Consider the following 18,217-nt stretch of genomic DNA (forward strand, 5'->3'; position numbering starts at 1 on the left):
TAAGGTGTTCATAGGTGTGTGGATTTATCTCTGGGCTTTCTATTTTGTTCCATTGATCTATATTTCTGTCTTGTGCCAGTACCAGACTGTCTTGATGACTGTGGCTTTGTAGTAGAGCCTGAAGTCAGGCAGGTTGATTCCTCCAGTTCCATTCTTCTTTCTCAAGATTGCTTTGGCTATTTGAGGTTTTATGTATTTCCATACAAATTGTGAAATTATTTGTTCTAGCTCTGTGAAAAATACTGTTGGTAGCTTGATAGGGATTGCATTGAATCTATAGATTGCTTTGGGTAGTATACTCATTTTCATTATATTGATTCTTCCAATCCACGAACATGCTATATTTCTCCATCTATTAGTGTCCTCTTTGATTTCTTTCACCAGTGTTTTATAGTTTTCTATATATAGGTCTGTAGTTTCTTTAGGTAAATATATTCCTAGGTATTTTATTCTTTTCATTGCAAAGGTGAATGGAATTGTTTCCTTAATTTCTCTTTCTATTTTCTCATTATTAGTGTATAGGAATGCAAGGGATTTCTGTGTGTTGATTTTATATCCTGCAACTTTACTATATTCATTGATCAGCTCTAGTAATTTTCTGGTGGAGTCTTTAGGGTTTTCTATGTAGAGGATCATGTCATCTGCAAACAGTGAGAGTTTTACTTCTTCTTTTCCAATTTGGATTCCTTTTATTTTTTTCTGCCCTGATGGGCCAAAACTTCCAAAACTATGTTGAATAGTAGTGGTGAGAATGGGCACCCTTGTCTTGTTCCTGACTTCAGGGGAAATGCTTTCAATTTTTCACCATCGAGGATAATGTTTGCTGTGGGGTTGTCACATATAGCTTTTATTATGTTGAGGTATGTTCCTTCTATTCCTGCTTTCTGGAGAGTTATTATCGTAAATGGATGTTGAATTTTGTCAAAGGCTTTCTCTGCATCTATTGAGATAATCATATGGCTTTTATTTTTCAATTTTTTAATGTGGTGTATTACAATGATTGATTTGTGGATATTGAAGAATCCTTGCATCCCTGGGATAAAGCCCACTTGGTCATGGTATATGATCTTTTTAATGTGTTGTTGGATTCTGATTGCTAGAATTTTGTTAAGGATTTTTGCATCTATGTTCATCAGTGATATTGGCCTATAGTTTTCTTTTTTTGTGGCATCTTTGTCAGGTTTTGGTATTAGGGTGATGGTGGCCTCATAGAATGAGTTTGGAAGTTTACCTTCCTCTGCAATTTTCTGGAAGAGTTTGAGTAGGATAGGTGTTAGCTCTTCTCTAAATTTTTGGTAGAATTCAGCTGTGAAGCCTTCTGGACCTGGGCTTTTGTTTGCTGGAAGATTTCTGATTAGAGTTTCAATTTCTGTGCTTGTGATGGGTCTGTTAAGATTTTCTATTTCTTCCTGGTTCGGTTTTGGAAGGTTGTACTTTTCTAGGTATTTGTCCATTTCTTCCACGTTGTCCATTTTATTGGCATATATTTGCTGATAGTAGTCTCTTATGAACCCACTCCAGTACTCTTGCCTGGCAAATCCCATGGACAGAGGAGCCTGGTAGGCTGCAGTCCATGGGGTCTTAAAGAGTTGGACATGACTGAGCAACTTCACTTTCACTTTTCACTTTCATGCTTTGGAGAAGGAAATGGCAACCCACTTCAGTGTTCTTGCCTGGAGAATCCCAGGGACAGTGGAGCCTGGTGGGCTGCCGTCTATGGGGTTTCACAGAGTCAGAAATGACTGAAGCGACTTAGCAGCAGCAGCAGCAGCCTCTTATGATCCTTTGTATTTCTGTGTTGTCTGTTGTGATCTCTCCATTTTCATTTCTAATTTTATTGATTTGATTTTTCTCCCTTTGTTTCTTGATGAGTCTGGCTAATGGTTTGTCAATTTTATTTATCCTTTCAAAGAACCAGCTTTTGGCTTTGTTGATTTTTGCTATGGTCTCTTTTGTTTCTTTTGCATTTATTTCTGCCCTAATTTTTAAGATTTCTTTCCTTCTACTAACCCTGGGGTTCTTCATTTCTTCCTTTTCTAGTTGCTGTAGGTGTAGAGTTAGGTTATTTATTTGACTTTTTTCTTGTTTCTTGAGGTATGCCTGTATTGCTATGAACTTTCCCGTTAGCACTGCTTTTACAGTGTCCTACAGGTTTTGGGTTGTTGTGTTTTCATTTTCATTCATTTCTATGCATATTTTGATTTCTTTTTTGATTTCTTCTGTGATCTGTTGGTTATTCAGCAGCATGTTGTTCAGCCTCCATATGTTGGAATTTTTAATAGTTTTTCTACTGTAATGTGCTTGCTTTTTGATTCTGCTCTGAACTTCTCTGTTTTAAGAAATAAAGTTTTTCTACTTAAAAAATTTCTTTTACTTTATATCTATTCACCTAATAAATGAATTATAAAAATGTGGTATTATTTTGAATGGATGTAAATTTATTACAACAGTCCACAGTTGCTGAATATTTACACTTTTTCTCTTATATTTTTATTGCAATTAAATGCTTTACAATTGACCTCTTTCTGCACAGATTTTTGGGCACATTTTTCTCATATATTGCCTATATCCCTCCTAAACTCTAAATTCCTTGTATGTGGGACTTGACCTATCTAATCTTTATATGCTCAGAACCTGGTACAGTGTGAGGTACCCAGTAGATACTTAATACATATTTCTTGACTAAGTGAATACACTTTCATTTTCTCATGTAGAGTGATCCTGTGAGATTTCAGACTATATTTCTGGTCTCTGGTCTCTATACCAGACATGTTACATAATGCTGTAAGACCTTATATTTAAGTTAAACACACACACACACTGCTTTGAAAATCAAACATGTTTCTGAAAGTATAGCAGTAATTTATTTACAAATTCATCTATTGAAATTTAGATACTGGAGTATAGTCAAAGAAACCAGACATCTAATATGGTCTACCATTTTGAATATCATGCTTTTCCACTTCTTTCTTTTCTGAAGAAAGCAATACAAATGATCCACATCCTAAGAGCACTTGAGTTGCTAGTGTGCTTTGAGCATGAGTGGATCCCAAGGCAAACTGAATTGAATTGCAGAAGGGTGGGAGTGGAGTGGAAGCAAATGCTGAAGGGTCTTCTCCTGTAGCCTTCACGTCGTTGGATGGATTTCCTTGAGGGCGGGCCTTTGTTCCCTTCCCACCGCTGTGGGATTCTGCTTGTTAGAACATTTCTTCTGAGGCAACTCCATCCTATAAATACAGAGTGGGTCCTGAACACTGGAATATAGATGAATAACGTACTCTCTTTTCCCTGAAGAATCTCACAATTTTCAGACATTTTCATACAGACAAATTCAGTTGGATGCTTGTCTCAACAATAAAGTCGAGCTTATCTACAGGTCCAAGGGAGTTGTTGACAGACTTTCTGTGAAGACGAGGAGAGACCTCCCTGAACCTGCCTCCTCTTCCTTGCAGCTTTCCCCTGTTACTCCCTGCTATGGACTTTAATGCAAAACAGGACTTCCTCACTCATCACTGCTCTCCAGACAGTCAAAGAAAGAGATCACATGTCTCCCAAGACTCCTCTGGGTTATGCATCTCAGATCCTTTAACAACTCCTTTCTGACATAATTTCAAGTCCCTTCAGCATTTAGTCATTCTTCATTAACTACATTTTTGTTCACCGAACCTGGTGCTTTTGGTGTGTTCTCTATGGCATGCAGGACTATTAATTTCCTTGATCTCTAGACACTATATTTTTTATGCATACAGACTAGCAATGAGTTTGGGTTTTTTTGGAAGCCAAGTGTAATATTGACTCCTAATGAGCTTATAGGTTACAAACCTTTCCTTTTATGAACCTTGATTTCTGAAACTTAAAGTTCCGGGAATTACATTTGAGCTCTTCAGGTCTACCTTGTCAGATGTATTGAGCCCTTAATCCCAACCTATCACAATGCTGAATTTTCCACCCTGAATCAGCCAATTGTTATATTGGCTATCTCTCCCAACTTTAATTTATATTAACAGATTTTCTTAATATGAAAGTCAGTCAGAGTATGTTTAGCTATATTGAAGGATAAATGAGTCCTAAATCCCCAGTGGCTAATAAAAGCCCAGAGCTCATTCTCTGATTATGTTACAGTCCATGATGAATTGGCGGAGACCCTCTTCCATGTCATCTCACTCCAGGAGCCAAGCAGAGAGACACCTGCACCTCAAACATTGCTGATCAACAAGGTGAAGGAAAAGCTCTGAAGCTCTCACGCCAGAAATGAGATGCCCCAGCCTGGAAGTAATACTCATTACTTTTTCTCATTAGCTGGAATTAGTTTCATGACCTCATCAGTCACACAGAGGTCAGAAATTGCAATTCAATCATGTGCTCAGAGATAGTTAATGAACAGTGTCAATGACTATCACAACATGATCTCCATGTTCTTGACACAGTAATTAATAAAAATATTGGCTAGGATAAGACCTAGAGAGTATCTCTATAGTATACTCCTAGAGATATCCTTTAAGATGGATATGGATGCATTAATAAGTACTCTTTGGGTACATTCTTTCAAAAAAGTACAAGGTCAAATCAATGTACTGACTTCTGGACCACACTTTCCAATCTTCCTCGCAGTATATTATGAAAGATTAAGGCAAAGCCCTTGCTGAAATTTGTCTGTAGCAGGCTACACCTCTTTGGGTGGTAGAAAGAGCCTTGATTTTAAAAAAAACCTGAGTTATATTCTTTGCTTTATCATTCTCTAGACTTATGAGCACTGGCAAATAAATATATCTCTCTGAGCCTTAGGATTTTCTCTTTTTGAAGTTTACAAAATTGTTGTTCAGTTGCTAAGTCGTGTCCAACTCTTCGTGACCCCATGGACTGCAACATGCCAAGCTTCCCTGTCCTTCACTATCTTCTGGAGCTTGCTCAAACTCATGTCCATTGAGTCAGTGATGTGATTCAACCATCTCATCCTCAGTTGCCCTCTTCTCCTCTTGCCCTGAATCTTTCCCTGAATCAGGGTCTTTTCCAATGAGTCAATTCTTCACATTAGGTGGCCAAAGTATTGGAGCTTCAGCTTCAGCACCGGTCCTTCCAAAGAATATTCAGGGCTGATTGCCTCTAGGATTGACTGGTTGGATCTCCTTGCAGTCCAAAGGACTCAAGAGTCTTCTCCAGCACTATGGTTGGAAAGCACCAATTCTTCGGTGCTCAGCCTTCTTTATGGTACAACTCTTACATGTGCACATTACTACTGGAAAAGTCATATCTTTGACTATGTGGACCTTTGTCAGAAATGTGAAATCTCTGCTTTTCAATACACTGTCTAGGTTTGTCACCACCCTCCACAGTGATTTTGAAGCCCCAAAATAAAATCTGTCAGACTATTAAAAAATCCCTTTGATTTATAAAATTTAAGAAACCTTATCTGGCACTTCCAACCCAATAACTCTTCATAAAATAAGTAATGTACTTTTGGCCATGATGAACTTTGTAGGTGTGGGGATCATTAATTCCATTTTTATATCATCACTCCCAGATTCTACAATGGAAGGGAGAGAGCAAGACACAGCACCAAGCGGGCTCCTGAGTTAAGAATGGATACAAGGAAGAAAATGCAGCATTATCTCTGGAAACATCATGGATTCCTCAGCCATGAATTCAGCAAGGCATTCCAAGTATAGTAGGCTGCATTATTGTTTACACTTATTTTCTGCCTTTCCTGTAAGATTACACTTCTGTGTACCATTGATTTTAGGCTGAACTTTGTGATTTACTTTAGCCAATGAAATGTGAGTAGAAGTCATTTCTGATGAACAGAATCATTAAGAAATATCACTGCACTGCTCCTTTCCTCCATGCACAAAAAATGGCATCTTCCAAGTAGGTTTTCTCCTTCAGGCTAGCTCCGAGAAAGAGGCGCACATACGGAATAGAACTACAGCCAACTTACAGCAGACATGCAACTGATGGATTAACTTTGACATCAGTCACTGAGATAGTAGGATTGTTTGTTACCACAGCAGTACCTAGTGAAAGTTGGCTGATACTCTAGGCTGACCAATAGGTAGGTGGGACATAGTCTAGGGGCTCAAGAGCAGGAACTAAAAAATATTTCAAGAGAGGAGAGATTTTCAAGGTTACTAGGATTGTAAAATTCAGTTTAAAAAAAATCAAGAAATAGAATAACGGAGAGACCATTTGGGGACCAGGTAATGTAAGAGCACAGGGTTTTATAAATAGTAAAGAGATAGGTGAGGAGAAGACGTTGAGATCAGGGACTTCACTGGTGGTCCAGGGCTTAAGACTTCATCTTCCAATGCAGGGAGTGCTGGTTTGATCCCTGGTCAGCGAGCCAAGATCCTACATGTGTCACAGCCAAAAAACTGGAACATAAACCACAGAAGCAATGTTGTAAAAAAAAATTTTTTTTAAAGACTTAAAAAAAGAAAGACATAGTGATTAAAAGACCATTAATTTCTAGCAGATGAATTCAGTGTTAGCTAGAGAAATAGCAATGTCTGAAAACTAGGAAGACAAATACCAAATCAAGGAGTCAGAGAAGAAAGCAGGTGTTAAAAAATGATGATATCCAGTGGAGGGACTTTTGGGAGAATTCCTCTTCTCTTACTTAGATCAATAGCTTTGTTGATACAAATCTTTGTGCTGAGCTTTGAAGACATCAGATATCTTGATCTCAGAGGAGGTCCGAAGCTGACTCTGGCTGTTTTATCGCGGAGAGGAGTACTGAAATCTTGCTCTTAATAAATGGCCCTGTCATGCAAAGAGTCTTTCTTGTTTGTGTGGGGGAAGACAGACAGAGACATGCCATCCAGAATTCAAGCACCATCTCCCTGATTGACTGCAAACTACTCACTGAGTCAGTGGTGGAAAAGGCCTAGAGGGCGGGGACACAGGCTGTCTTTCTCTGATTATAACACAGGATGATAAAATGTGTTCTGCCAAGTGTCTGGGTATTTCTCTTTCTTGAAAAAAAAAATTGTTCACAGCTTTCATCACCACTTTATCACATTTCTTCATGTAATTGAAGACATGGGGTTGGACTACATTAATCTCTGCTTTGAAAGGCAAGGCTGAGTCCTGATCAACATCTGAAAGAGTGGCTGAAAGTAACAGAAATCTCAAAGTGGGTGTTGGGAGGAACGTTGTCTTAACGAATATGTGGGAAGACATAGAATGATCCATGATGGAAGGAGGGATTTGGCAGTTATTTAGAAAGTAAATTTCATGTTACTCTTCTGCTTATATTCCTTTGGGTATATCTACATCGTTTAGGATAAAGCAGCTTGGTTTTCCATACTAATATTTTGTGGAGCCACTCTGACGGACCTGACTTTCTGGGTTTCCCTGGTGGCTCACTCAGATGGCAAAGGGTCTGCCTGCAATGCAGAAGACCAGAGTTCCATCTCTGGGTCAGGAAGAGCCCCTGGCGAAGGGAATGGCAACCCCCTCCAGTGTTCTTGCCCAGAGAATCCCATGGACAGAGGGCCTGGTAGGCTGCAGTCCATGGGGTTGCAAAGAGTCAGACATGACTGAGATGCTTATATTCCATCGGGGACATCCACATCATTTAGGATAAAGCAACTTGGTTTTCCATACCCACACTTTGTGGGAGCCACTTTGATGGATCTGTACCTTCTGCCTTTCCTGCCTTTCTTTTCATGGCAAACTCTTGCTTGTCTTCCAAAGTGTAGTCCAAGAGTTCTGCCTCAGACTTTTCTGATCTGCACTGTGATTTCATCCTTATCACCCCGAATCCTGATGGGTGAGTTGTTTTGTCTCTCTCCTCCATATTGGCATTTAACTGCATCAGGACAGAGACCACGCAGAAGTTAATAGTGCCTGGAGCCGTGCATGGCACGGGGCAGAAGCTCAATGAGTGTTGAATTTGTTCTACAGTCTCCTGGCCTGGCCCCAGAGCCGTGGCCCTGATCGCTGAAACTTACTGCTATTTCCAGATACCTTCATGGCTTCAAGGAAGGAATGAGAACCTCTCTAAGGAAAAATAGCTGGAGAGAGGCCAGGGAAGAATTCCCAGAGGGCCTGAGCTGGACCTGCTGTCTTAAGGGATGAGTAGGATTGTATCAGGCACATGAAGTAATAGGAAAGTGTGTATAGAGGCAGAAAAAAGAAAAGTGTTAGTCGCTCAGCCGTGCCCGACTCTTTGTGACCCTGTGGACTGCACCCCACCAGGCTCCTCTGTCCATGGGATTTTCCAGGCAAGGATCCTGGAGTGGTTTGCCATTTCCTTCTCCAGGGGATCATCCCGACCCAGGGATCGAACCCGGGTCTCCTGCACTGGAGGCAGATTCTTTACTGACTGAGCTACCAGGAGGCAGAAGTACAAAACAAAACGTTACAGGTAACAAATTTGCCGTTGACTTAGCGCACACTTTGTGATGCTCTTGTTGGGTGTTTATGTTCAGCATCTCTAAGTCTGACAACAGTCTTACAGTGATGGACCCCTTTTCCAGGCTCCCAAAGGGAACATCCACTGAAACATTGTTGCTCAGAGAGGCCCAGTGATAAACTCAAGGCCACATATCTCTCAGGTGACCGCTGGAATTCCAACTCTCTATGGTCTGACAATAAAAGCCTAAGTGCTTTTCACCACTGAAGGCTGTAGATGTAGTTTGAAATTAATCTATGCCTCATATGCACCATCAGTAAAATATGTGTTTGATCCTGTAAATGTTGATGCTCTTTTCCAAATCCGAAATTTCTGTGGGCTCAGCTCGAGAGCAGCAAGGCACAGTGATTAAGGCGTGGGCTCCAGAGCTGGAGTGTCCAGGTTCTAGTCTCAGCTCCGCCTGGGGTAATCTCTTCACCTCTCTTTGTTTCTATTTCCCCATAATGACCGAGGGGCCTCCATAAATGATGTCCTTAGCACAGGCATTAGCATACAGCAAAGTCCTCAGTAAAACAATTTTCAGCACTTCTCAAGGATTACCTTTGAGCTGTATGCTGGGCCTTTATTTACCTCAATAGACCCTATTGTTTCTTATTTACTCACTGAATGAATGTTTATTTAAACCTGTTAGACATTAGCTGCAGTACATTCGTTGGCGATGCAGAGACCCACAAGACACAGGGCACCCAGGTATGGCGGGACCAACATTTGTTCAGCTCCTCACGGTTCACAAACACACTCTGCACTTCCAGTGCTAACTCACCTCCAGGTGCTGCTTGCTGTTTTAGACACAGAAGCAGGCTTGAAATGGTTAAATTGCAAAACTCAAGTTGGGGAGATTGGAAAATCATGTAACGTGAAGTAAACCAAATGGGTTATTTGCCTGCTTGAAGGACTAGCTGGGCAAACAGAGAACAGGAGGAGAAGGGAAGCAGGGAGGCCCAGGGCTGCTGCCCAGACGTTTAAGCAGAAGGCATCCTGGCTTCCCCGCTGGTTCAGCGGTAAAGAACCCACCTGCCAATGCAGGAGACCCGGGTTTGATCCCTGGGCCGGGAAGATCCCCTGGAGAAGGAAACAGCAACCCTCTCCAGTATTCTTGCCTGGGAAATTCCAGTATTCTTGCCTGGACAGACGAGCCTGAAGGGCTGTAGTCCAAAGGACCACAACAGTGGCACACGACTTAGTGACTAACCAACAGCAACAATGCTGGGCAAAGGTGCCTTCGTTCTCCTGGGCACTCCCTGATCTTGGATTCTGGAAGGTGTTTGGGCTGTAGTATGACAGATGCTTGGAATTGTGTTTCTGCTGGGAGACCCTGTGTGTGTGTGTGTGTGTGTGTGTGTGTGTGTGTGTGTGTGTTTTAATGTGTGCATCATCCCATCACAGCAGTATCTGCCTTTCCAACCTTATAACTGATTTGTCTAATTTGAGGGCCTTCTCCACTCAGGGATACATTTTCAATCACTGTCCAAGAGTAGCTGAAAAAGGACAAAGAGGAGCACAGCAAAGTGTGCTGTCAGTAAGTAACCAGGCCGTCATCTTACAGAGTAAAATCTAGCTTTCAAGCTCCTTTGCCAGTGCCTTGTACTCACTCTTCGGGTCATGTTGCCTCATTGTATGGATTTCAGAGAGCTCTTCAGCAGCATTACTCAGCAGTCCTAGCTGCCATTTACTGATGGCTGCGTGTTCTTCCTAATCTCTCACCTCACTTTTCACAACAGTAAAATCTTCACTATCTTAGGTCAAGAAAGGAAGGCTCAGAGAATTGAAGTAATGACTTCACACCCCCCAAACTCTGAAGGGCAGAGTTTGGAGCCCAGCCTTGCTGCATACTAGCGATGTCATAGAAATTTTCTATGCCTCAGTTTCCTCTTCTGTAAAATGGGAACAGCAATGCTTCTGCGACAGGGCTGTTGAGAAGATTCAGAGACTCAGCACATAGTAAGGCTCTCCAGGTGGAAGTCAGCAAGGGCCAGACGGCCTTATTGCCATACTCATCTGCCACTTTTCCAAGCAGACACTGCGGGGCTTGGATGAGAGCCAGCTTTTGGGAGTGTGCACCAAATGCAGTTGTCTTCTTGATCATGCCCCTGCTGAGGTGACTGCTTTCATTCAGAAAGGCAAGAGAGTCCCTTCTTTTTTCTAGTGCACCTGGATGAGTTGATTCACCAGCTGCATGTTGTTCGGGGAGTTTCCTCCTCTCGAGCCAATTAACTTCCCTAATTGTCCACATCTCCATGACCGTGGGCTAGGGGTGTGTCGTTATGAAGCCTCCTCCTGTCTGGTCATCTGTTGAGCAGAAGAGGTACTTCCGTTTCTGGTTGTTTGGAAGTTCTCAGTACTGGGTTCTTATCAGCATCAATGGAACAAATGAACCATTAATACTTGTCTGCATTTGACAGCTCAGACCTTGAGATTCCGATTTAGCAGGACCTGGGATTTGCATTTTGCAAAACTGTTTGCATGCACTTTGGAGGCACAGCCTGGCTGAGAACCACCGGATGTGGAATCTGGTTGGTGGAGAATCAAATGTGACTGTCAGATGTCCCCTTTGTGCAACTGTCAGACAGCTGTTCAAGTCCCAAATGCCAGGACTGTAAGGAGTGGTCTGAACAGTGGGTTGAACCTCATGCCAGTCATGAGGTGATGAACTTTCACATTGGTTAGACCACTGAAGGGCTTCCTTGGTGGCTCAGCAGTAAAGAATCCACCTGCCAAGGCAGGAGACGTGGGTTCAATCCCTGGGTCAGGAAGATCCCTGGAGAACATGGTAACCCACTCCTGTGTTCTTGCCTGGAGAATCCCATGGACAGAGGAGCTTGGCAGGCTATAGTCCAGAGGGTTGCAAAGAGTCGGACACGACTTAGCAACTAAACAGTTTCAAACAGGAAGCCATTAGAAAGTATTCAAGTAACAGTGTTTTCCAGTTGATAAGTTTATGGAAATGATGATTCCTGTAATGGTTTGACTATTAGAGCACAAAATTGCTTAATTAGAATTATTGAATTGAACTTACCTCTGTTGATATGCAGAGGGGATTCTTCCCTTACATTTAACAAAGTACTAGTTGCGTGGCAGGATGTAATTAAAAGCAAACATTAAACTCTTCAAGAGAATCAGCTTGTCATAGGAAGATCTAACCTACGAACTGAATATGTATATACTACAGTCTCCAGTGACAGAGCAGGGGATGGTACATTCCTGCCTCTCACGCTGTTAGGGATTTTAAAGCAAGATAGAGTGATATAATTTTCAAGATGCCCAAATTGAAGTATCTCAGAGTATTTATTCCTTTATTCACTCAGCAAACTTTTCTGACTACCTGCTGTGTGTTGGAGGAGGTCATCAAAATGTGACTGCTGGTTGACCTGAGAGATGACCCTGGACAATGGGAGATTCCTCACCACCCCCCACCACCCCCAATCCCACCACCCTCCCACCTCACTCTTTTTTGGAATGTATATTCCACCCACCATTCAAAGCCAGAGCCATTCAGAGATGGAGCCTTGAGAGAGCCATCTGGATGGTATACATGACTGAACCCTGTTAAAGCCCTCTGTACACTTCTAAGGTTCTGCTGGGAGATCTACTCACCTTGCAGCTGCTTAAGACAAGGCTTGTAGGTAAGTCCCCCAGCTTATTAAACAGGCCACCTACCAATCTTGGGGGCTTCCCAGGTGGCTCAGTGGTAAAGAATCCGCCTGCCAAAGCAGGAGATGCAGGAGACGCAGGTTCAATTTCTGGGTTGGGAAGATCCTTTGAAGAAGGAAATAGCAACCCACTCCAGTATTCTTGTCTGGAAAATCCCATGGACAGAGGAGGCTGGCAGGCTACAGTCCATGGGGTTGCAGAATTGGACATGACTGAGCACAGCACAGCAGCAACCAGCCTGGGGTGTCTGTCTCTTTCTCTCATCTCTCTGTGCCCCCTGGGGAGGCTGGGGGACCAGTTTATGAACCAACACTATGTTAGTTATGGAGAAGAAAGATAATAATCCTTCCCTGTTTTCACAGAACAGAAGAGCAAAGTAAACAAATTTACAAGATACCATGTCTATTTTGGTGCAGTAGAGACGTGTTCAGAGGCTAAAGGGACATAGGGGAGAGGGCTTGGTCAGGAAGGTGTCTTTGGAAGGCTAAGCTCAGTAGATACTAATCAAAGTATGGTTATGTGATATGCAAGGGTCGAGGTGGCAAGAATACACAGAAGAACTGTATGAAAAAGATCTTCATGACCCAGATACTCATGATGGTGTGATCACTGACCTAGAGCCAGACATCATGGAATGTGAAGTCAAGTGGGCCTTAGAAAGCATCACTACGAACAAAGCTAGTGGAGGTAATGGAATTCCAGTTGAGCTATTCCAAATCCTGAAAGATGATGCTGTGAAAGTGCTGCACTCAATATGCCAGCAAATCTGGAAAACTCAGCAGTGGCCACAGGACTGGAAAAGGTCAGTTTTCATTCCAATCCCAAAGAAAGGCAATGCCAAAGAATGCTCAAACTATCACACAATTGCACTCATCTCACATGCTAGTAAAGTAATGCTCAAAATTCTCCAAGCCAGGCTTCGGCAGTATGTGAACCATGAACTTCCTGATGTTCAAGCTGGTTTTAGAAAAGGCAGAGGAACCAGAGATCAAATTGCCAACATCTGCTGGATCATGGAAAAAGCAAGAGAGTTCCAGAAAAACATCTATTTCTGCTTTATTGACTATGTCATAGCCTTTGACTGTGTGGATCACAATAAACTGTGGCAAATTCTGAAGGAGATGGGAATACCAGACCACCTGATCTGCTTCTTGAGAAATTTGTATGCAGGTCAGGAAGCAACAGTTAGATCAGGACATGGAACAACAGACTGGTTCCAAATAGGAAAAGGAGTATGTCAAGGCTATGTATTATCACCCTGCTTATTTAACTTATATGCAGAGTACATCATGAGAAACACTGGACTGGAAGAAACACAAGCTGGAATCAAGATTGCTGGGAGAAATATCAATAACCTCAGATATGCAGATGACACCACCCTTATGGCAGAAAGTGAAGAGGAACTCAAAAGCCTCTTGATGAAAGTGAAAGTGGAGAGTGAAAAAGTTGGCTTAAAGCTCAACATTCAGAAAACAAAGATCATGGCATCCGGTCCCACCTCTTCATGGGAAATAGATGGGGAAACAGAGGAAACAGTGTCAGACTTTATTTTTTTGGGCTCCAAAATCACTACAGATGGTGACTGCAGCCATGAAATTAAAAGACACTTACTCCTTGGAAGGAAAGTTATGACCAACCTAGATAGCATATTCAAAATCAGAGACATTACTTTGCCAACAAAGGTCCGTCTAGTCAAGGCTATGGTTTTTCCAGTGGTCATGTATGGATGTGAGAGTTGGACTGTGAAGAAGGCTGAACACCAAAGAATTGATGCTTTTGAACTGTGGTGTTGGAGAAGACTCTTGACAGTCCCTTGGACTGCAAGGAGATCCAACCGGTCCATTCTGAAGGAGATCAGCCCTGGCATTTCTTTGGAAGGAATGATGCTAAAACTGAAACTCCAGTACTTTGGCCACCTCATGCAAAGAGTTGACTCATTGGAAAAGACTCTGATGCTGGGAGGGATTGGGGGCAGGAGGAGAAGGGGACAACAGAGGATGAGATGGCTGGATGGAATCACTGACTCGATGGATGTGAGTCTGGGTGAACTCTGGGAGTTGGTGATGGACAGGGAGGCCTGGTGTGCTGCGATTCATGGGGTCGTAAAGAGTCGGACACGACTGAGTGACTGAACTGAACTGAACTGAGCAAGAGGAGTAGAGTCTGGTGAAGTTAGTGCTTTAACAACAACAAAAACAACAATAATTTCAGCCGCAATAAAAGCAACAAAACACAGCTCCATGTGGAGGCAGTTCTGAACTTTGGTTGTGGTAGGACTGAGACCAGACTGAGATGAAAGGCAGAGGGCATGCCAACAAAGGCTGAGCTTGCCAGACTTAAAAGGTGGAACTTCACGCTCAAAATATTGCGGCCTTGGTGAATATCCAGGCGTAAACACAATCAGCATTGTTTTTTGCTTGTCTTTCAGCAAAAGAGTAATTTACCAGCTTCTGTAGTTGACAAAGGTATAGTGGTAACTGTAAGGAATCAGACGAGGGATGAGAACCAAGGTGCTGATGTTGCCAGGATGCTCCATGTCGCGTCTGCTTATTTCTCCTTTTGAGCACTGGCCTCAGCCTCGCCTTGTGCACACAGCCTTCCCCACTGGGCAGAAGACATGAGAGGGTGTTTCATTTTCCAGCCTGTGTGGTGGCTCTAGTGGAGCACTCTGCCTAGGCTTGCTTGGACTAGTCACTCTCACCAGTTATGTGAGATACTGCACAGAACTGGGTATCAAGGAACTCACTCCAGAAGATGGGAAGGAGAGCAGCGGAGCCAGCGGCTGGGAGGACGGAGACACTGAGTCCTGAACTGAGGCAGAGACAGAGGGAGGGGTGTGGAAGGGCAGGTCCAGACTCTGAAGAAGTCACAGACCCCGGGGACTGCCTGAAGGGGCAGGGCGGGGAATGCAAGTCTGAAGCATGGCCGATGTTGTACTTGATCCATTGGCTGCATGAAGGAAGTATTTGCTGAGGGATGAGGTAGAAACATTTTATTATGGGAAAGAAGAAATTCACTCTTCCTCTTTTACTTCCCATTATTATTTAAACCTTTCCTTCGGTTTTTTCAAAGCCGATAATTGTCACTTCTGATTTAAAAACTCATGCAATGAATATTAAATTTCATTTGTATTATGGAAAAGAGTGCTATCTTACTTATACAGGTCTTCAGGAGCAGATAAACAGATATAATAATGTTCAAATCCTTAGGCTGGCAAAGGTGGTTGTGAGAATTCAAAGATAGAAAGTGTGTATAATCCCTAATTACACAATTCAAGAAAGGCTGGGTTCCATACACAGATGTCAATAGGGCCAAAAATAGTTTGTACTAAAATTAAACAGACCACTTGACAACTTTTTCTTTTCTTTTTTTTAAAGAACTTTGTGTTGGTAGGCACACCAAATGTAATAAAACTGCATTTAGTTCTGTTTATAAACGAACATGGGTTTCCCAAGTGGCTCTGTAGTAAAGAATCTGCCTGCCAGTACAAGAGACATGGGTTTGATCTCTGGATTGGGAAGACCCCCTGGAGGAAGGCATGGCAACCCACTCCTGTATTCTTGCCTGGAGAATCCCATGGACGGAGGAGCCTGGCGGGCTACAGTCTATGGGGTGGCAAAAGCATCCGACATGACTTTAGTGACTAAACAGTAATAGCAACAATAAATGACCATAGTTCAGATCTTTCACTAATTCAGACTCCCTGCTCTAGCAGTTTGAGTTACTGGGATTAGTTGATCTTGGACGTGAAAGGCTGAACAACAGCATAAGCTGCACATGTGGTCTTTTCACACTTTCTCTCCTCTGCTCGCAGTGTCCTTTACCATAGTCTCTGCTGGGTAAATTCTTCCTTGGCCTTGAAGACTTCCCTGGACAACAGGTCACTGTTTTCCTATGTTCCTCTGTTTTGTTCAAACTTCTACCACATGGTAGCCCAGTGGGTAAGACCCTGGCCTTTGATGTGACTTGTATTCACGTCTGCTGCTGTGAAGTATTAGGCAGGTTACTTAACCTCCCTGAGCCTCAGTTTTCCTACCATGCAATGGGGTTAATAACAGTGTCTCATAGGGTTATTATGGAGACTAAGCAACAAAGGTCTGTCTAGTCAAGGCTATGGTTTTTCCTGTGGTCGTGTATGGATGTGAGAGTTGGACTGTGAAGAAAGCTGAGCGCCGAAGAATTGATGCTTTTGAATTGTGGTGTTGGAGAAGACTCTTGAGAGTCCCTTGGACTGCAAGGAGATCCAACCAGTCCATTCTGAAGGAGATCAGCCCTGGGATTTCTTTGGAGGGAATGATGCTGAAGCTAAAACTCCAGTACTTTGGCCACCTCATGCGAAGAGTTGACTCATTGGAAAAGACTCTGATGCTGGGAGGGATTGGGGGCAGGAGGAGAAGGGGACAACAGAGGATGAGACGGCTGGATGGCATACTGACTCAATGGACGTGAGTCTGAGTGAACTCCTGGAGTTGGTGATGGACAGGGAGGCCTGGCGTGCTGCGATTCATGGGGTCGCAAAGAGTCGGACACGACTTAGCAACTGAACTGAACTGAACTGAAGCAATGTAACGCACATGAAGTACACAGCATGGGTCGGACACCTAGTAAATGCTCAGTAAATGAATAAAATAATAAACTTTTGCATAAAAGAATTGCCTAAGACAAAAGGGGTTACTGGATGGTGATTATTTCACAGTGGAGATCTTGACAGATGAGTGTCTTCACACTTACTGAGCAGTTGGAAGTGTCAACGGGGATTTTGTTTTCCAGTGAGGTATGGTATTCTGACCTCTGTATGATGACAGTTGTACTTTTCAAAGGCAGAAAGACTGAGAAGTTGAAGTGCTTTTTGGAACGTGCTGATTGGAATCCAGGAAATGCAGCCCCCAACTTCAGGGTGTGTTTGAGACTTGGTTTCGCTCATTCTCATACTCCACTATCCTGGCGTCAGTGGCTATCACAGGGGTGAGTGTGGATCCAAGATGGACCCATCAAAGTCCTCTTCTTGAGTCATATGCAGAGCCTGGGCAAGAGAGGCTGGATGTCCCTCCTGGTAGATTATCAGCCATTTTTCCTCCTCTCTCCTCACTGCTCTGTGTGTGTGTGTGAGAGTCGTTCAGTCGTGTCCAACCCTGCGACCCTATGGACTGCAGCCCACCCGGTTCCTCTGTCCAAGGGATTCTCCAGGCAAGAATACTGGAGTGGGTTGCCATTTCCTTCTCGACTCCTTACTGCTGCATGGAGCAAAACCAGCTGCACTAGATGTGAATCGGGTCAACATACAGGAGACAACAGTCTTGACCATGTTGTTTGAGTCCACCGAGTCCCTGGGCCTCTTTTTCCCTTGGACTTCCTAGTTAGATGATACATTCTTTCTTCTTTTGAAGCTTAAAGTAGCTTGAATGAAGTTTTTTTTTTTTTTTTTTTTTGCCGTACAGTATCTCAATTGTGGCATGTGAGATATAGTTCCCTGACCAGGGATCAAACCCAAGAACCCCCGCACTGGGGACTCAGAAGATTAGCCACTAAATCCCCAGAAAGTCCCAAATTAAGCTTTTCCATTCAAGACCCACTGTCTTGAATAAATGGTTCATGACTTTCACCACGGTCTTATGAGTTAAATACTATCCCTCTCTTCTTTTTAGATATAAAATCAGAGAGGTTACTTGTACAAAAATATACAATTACTAAATGGTAAAGATAGGTTTGAAATTCCGGTCTGTGTGGTTCTAAAACCCTTACTGCCTTGATTGCTTTCGTCACTTCTTTTGACATGTGGCCTTGACACCTACTCATGGCCTCGACCTTCCCAAATGCCAGTCTATGAAGAAGGGGAAGGGGCTGTCATTCTCCTGGGTCCCCGGCCACTCTGTCTTAGCAGTATCAGCGTGTCTTTGCTCTTTTGTATATTCAGTTCCCTCTTTAGTCAAATTCAAATTTATTTGTAGACTCTTCTATTTAAACTCCTCCTCACTCCCTTTCAAGTAACTCAGGGCCCATGAAGGAGCCTCCTCCCAGGCTGCCCGTGCCCCAGGCCATGATGGGCCCATTAATCTTGCAGATATAAGGGAAGCTGGGACCCTTCCCCAGATGGCTTTTTCTTAGGAGACAATAGAGACCGCCAGGACATGACCGGAACTGAAAAGGCAGTGG

Source organism: Bos grunniens, chromosome 29 (genome assembly GCF_055505025.1).
Source record: "Bos grunniens cultivar Pamir isolate PY7600 chromosome 29, Bosgru_T2T1.0, whole genome shotgun sequence".
NCBI classification, from domain to species: domain Eukaryota; kingdom Metazoa; phylum Chordata; class Mammalia; order Artiodactyla; family Bovidae; genus Bos; species Bos grunniens.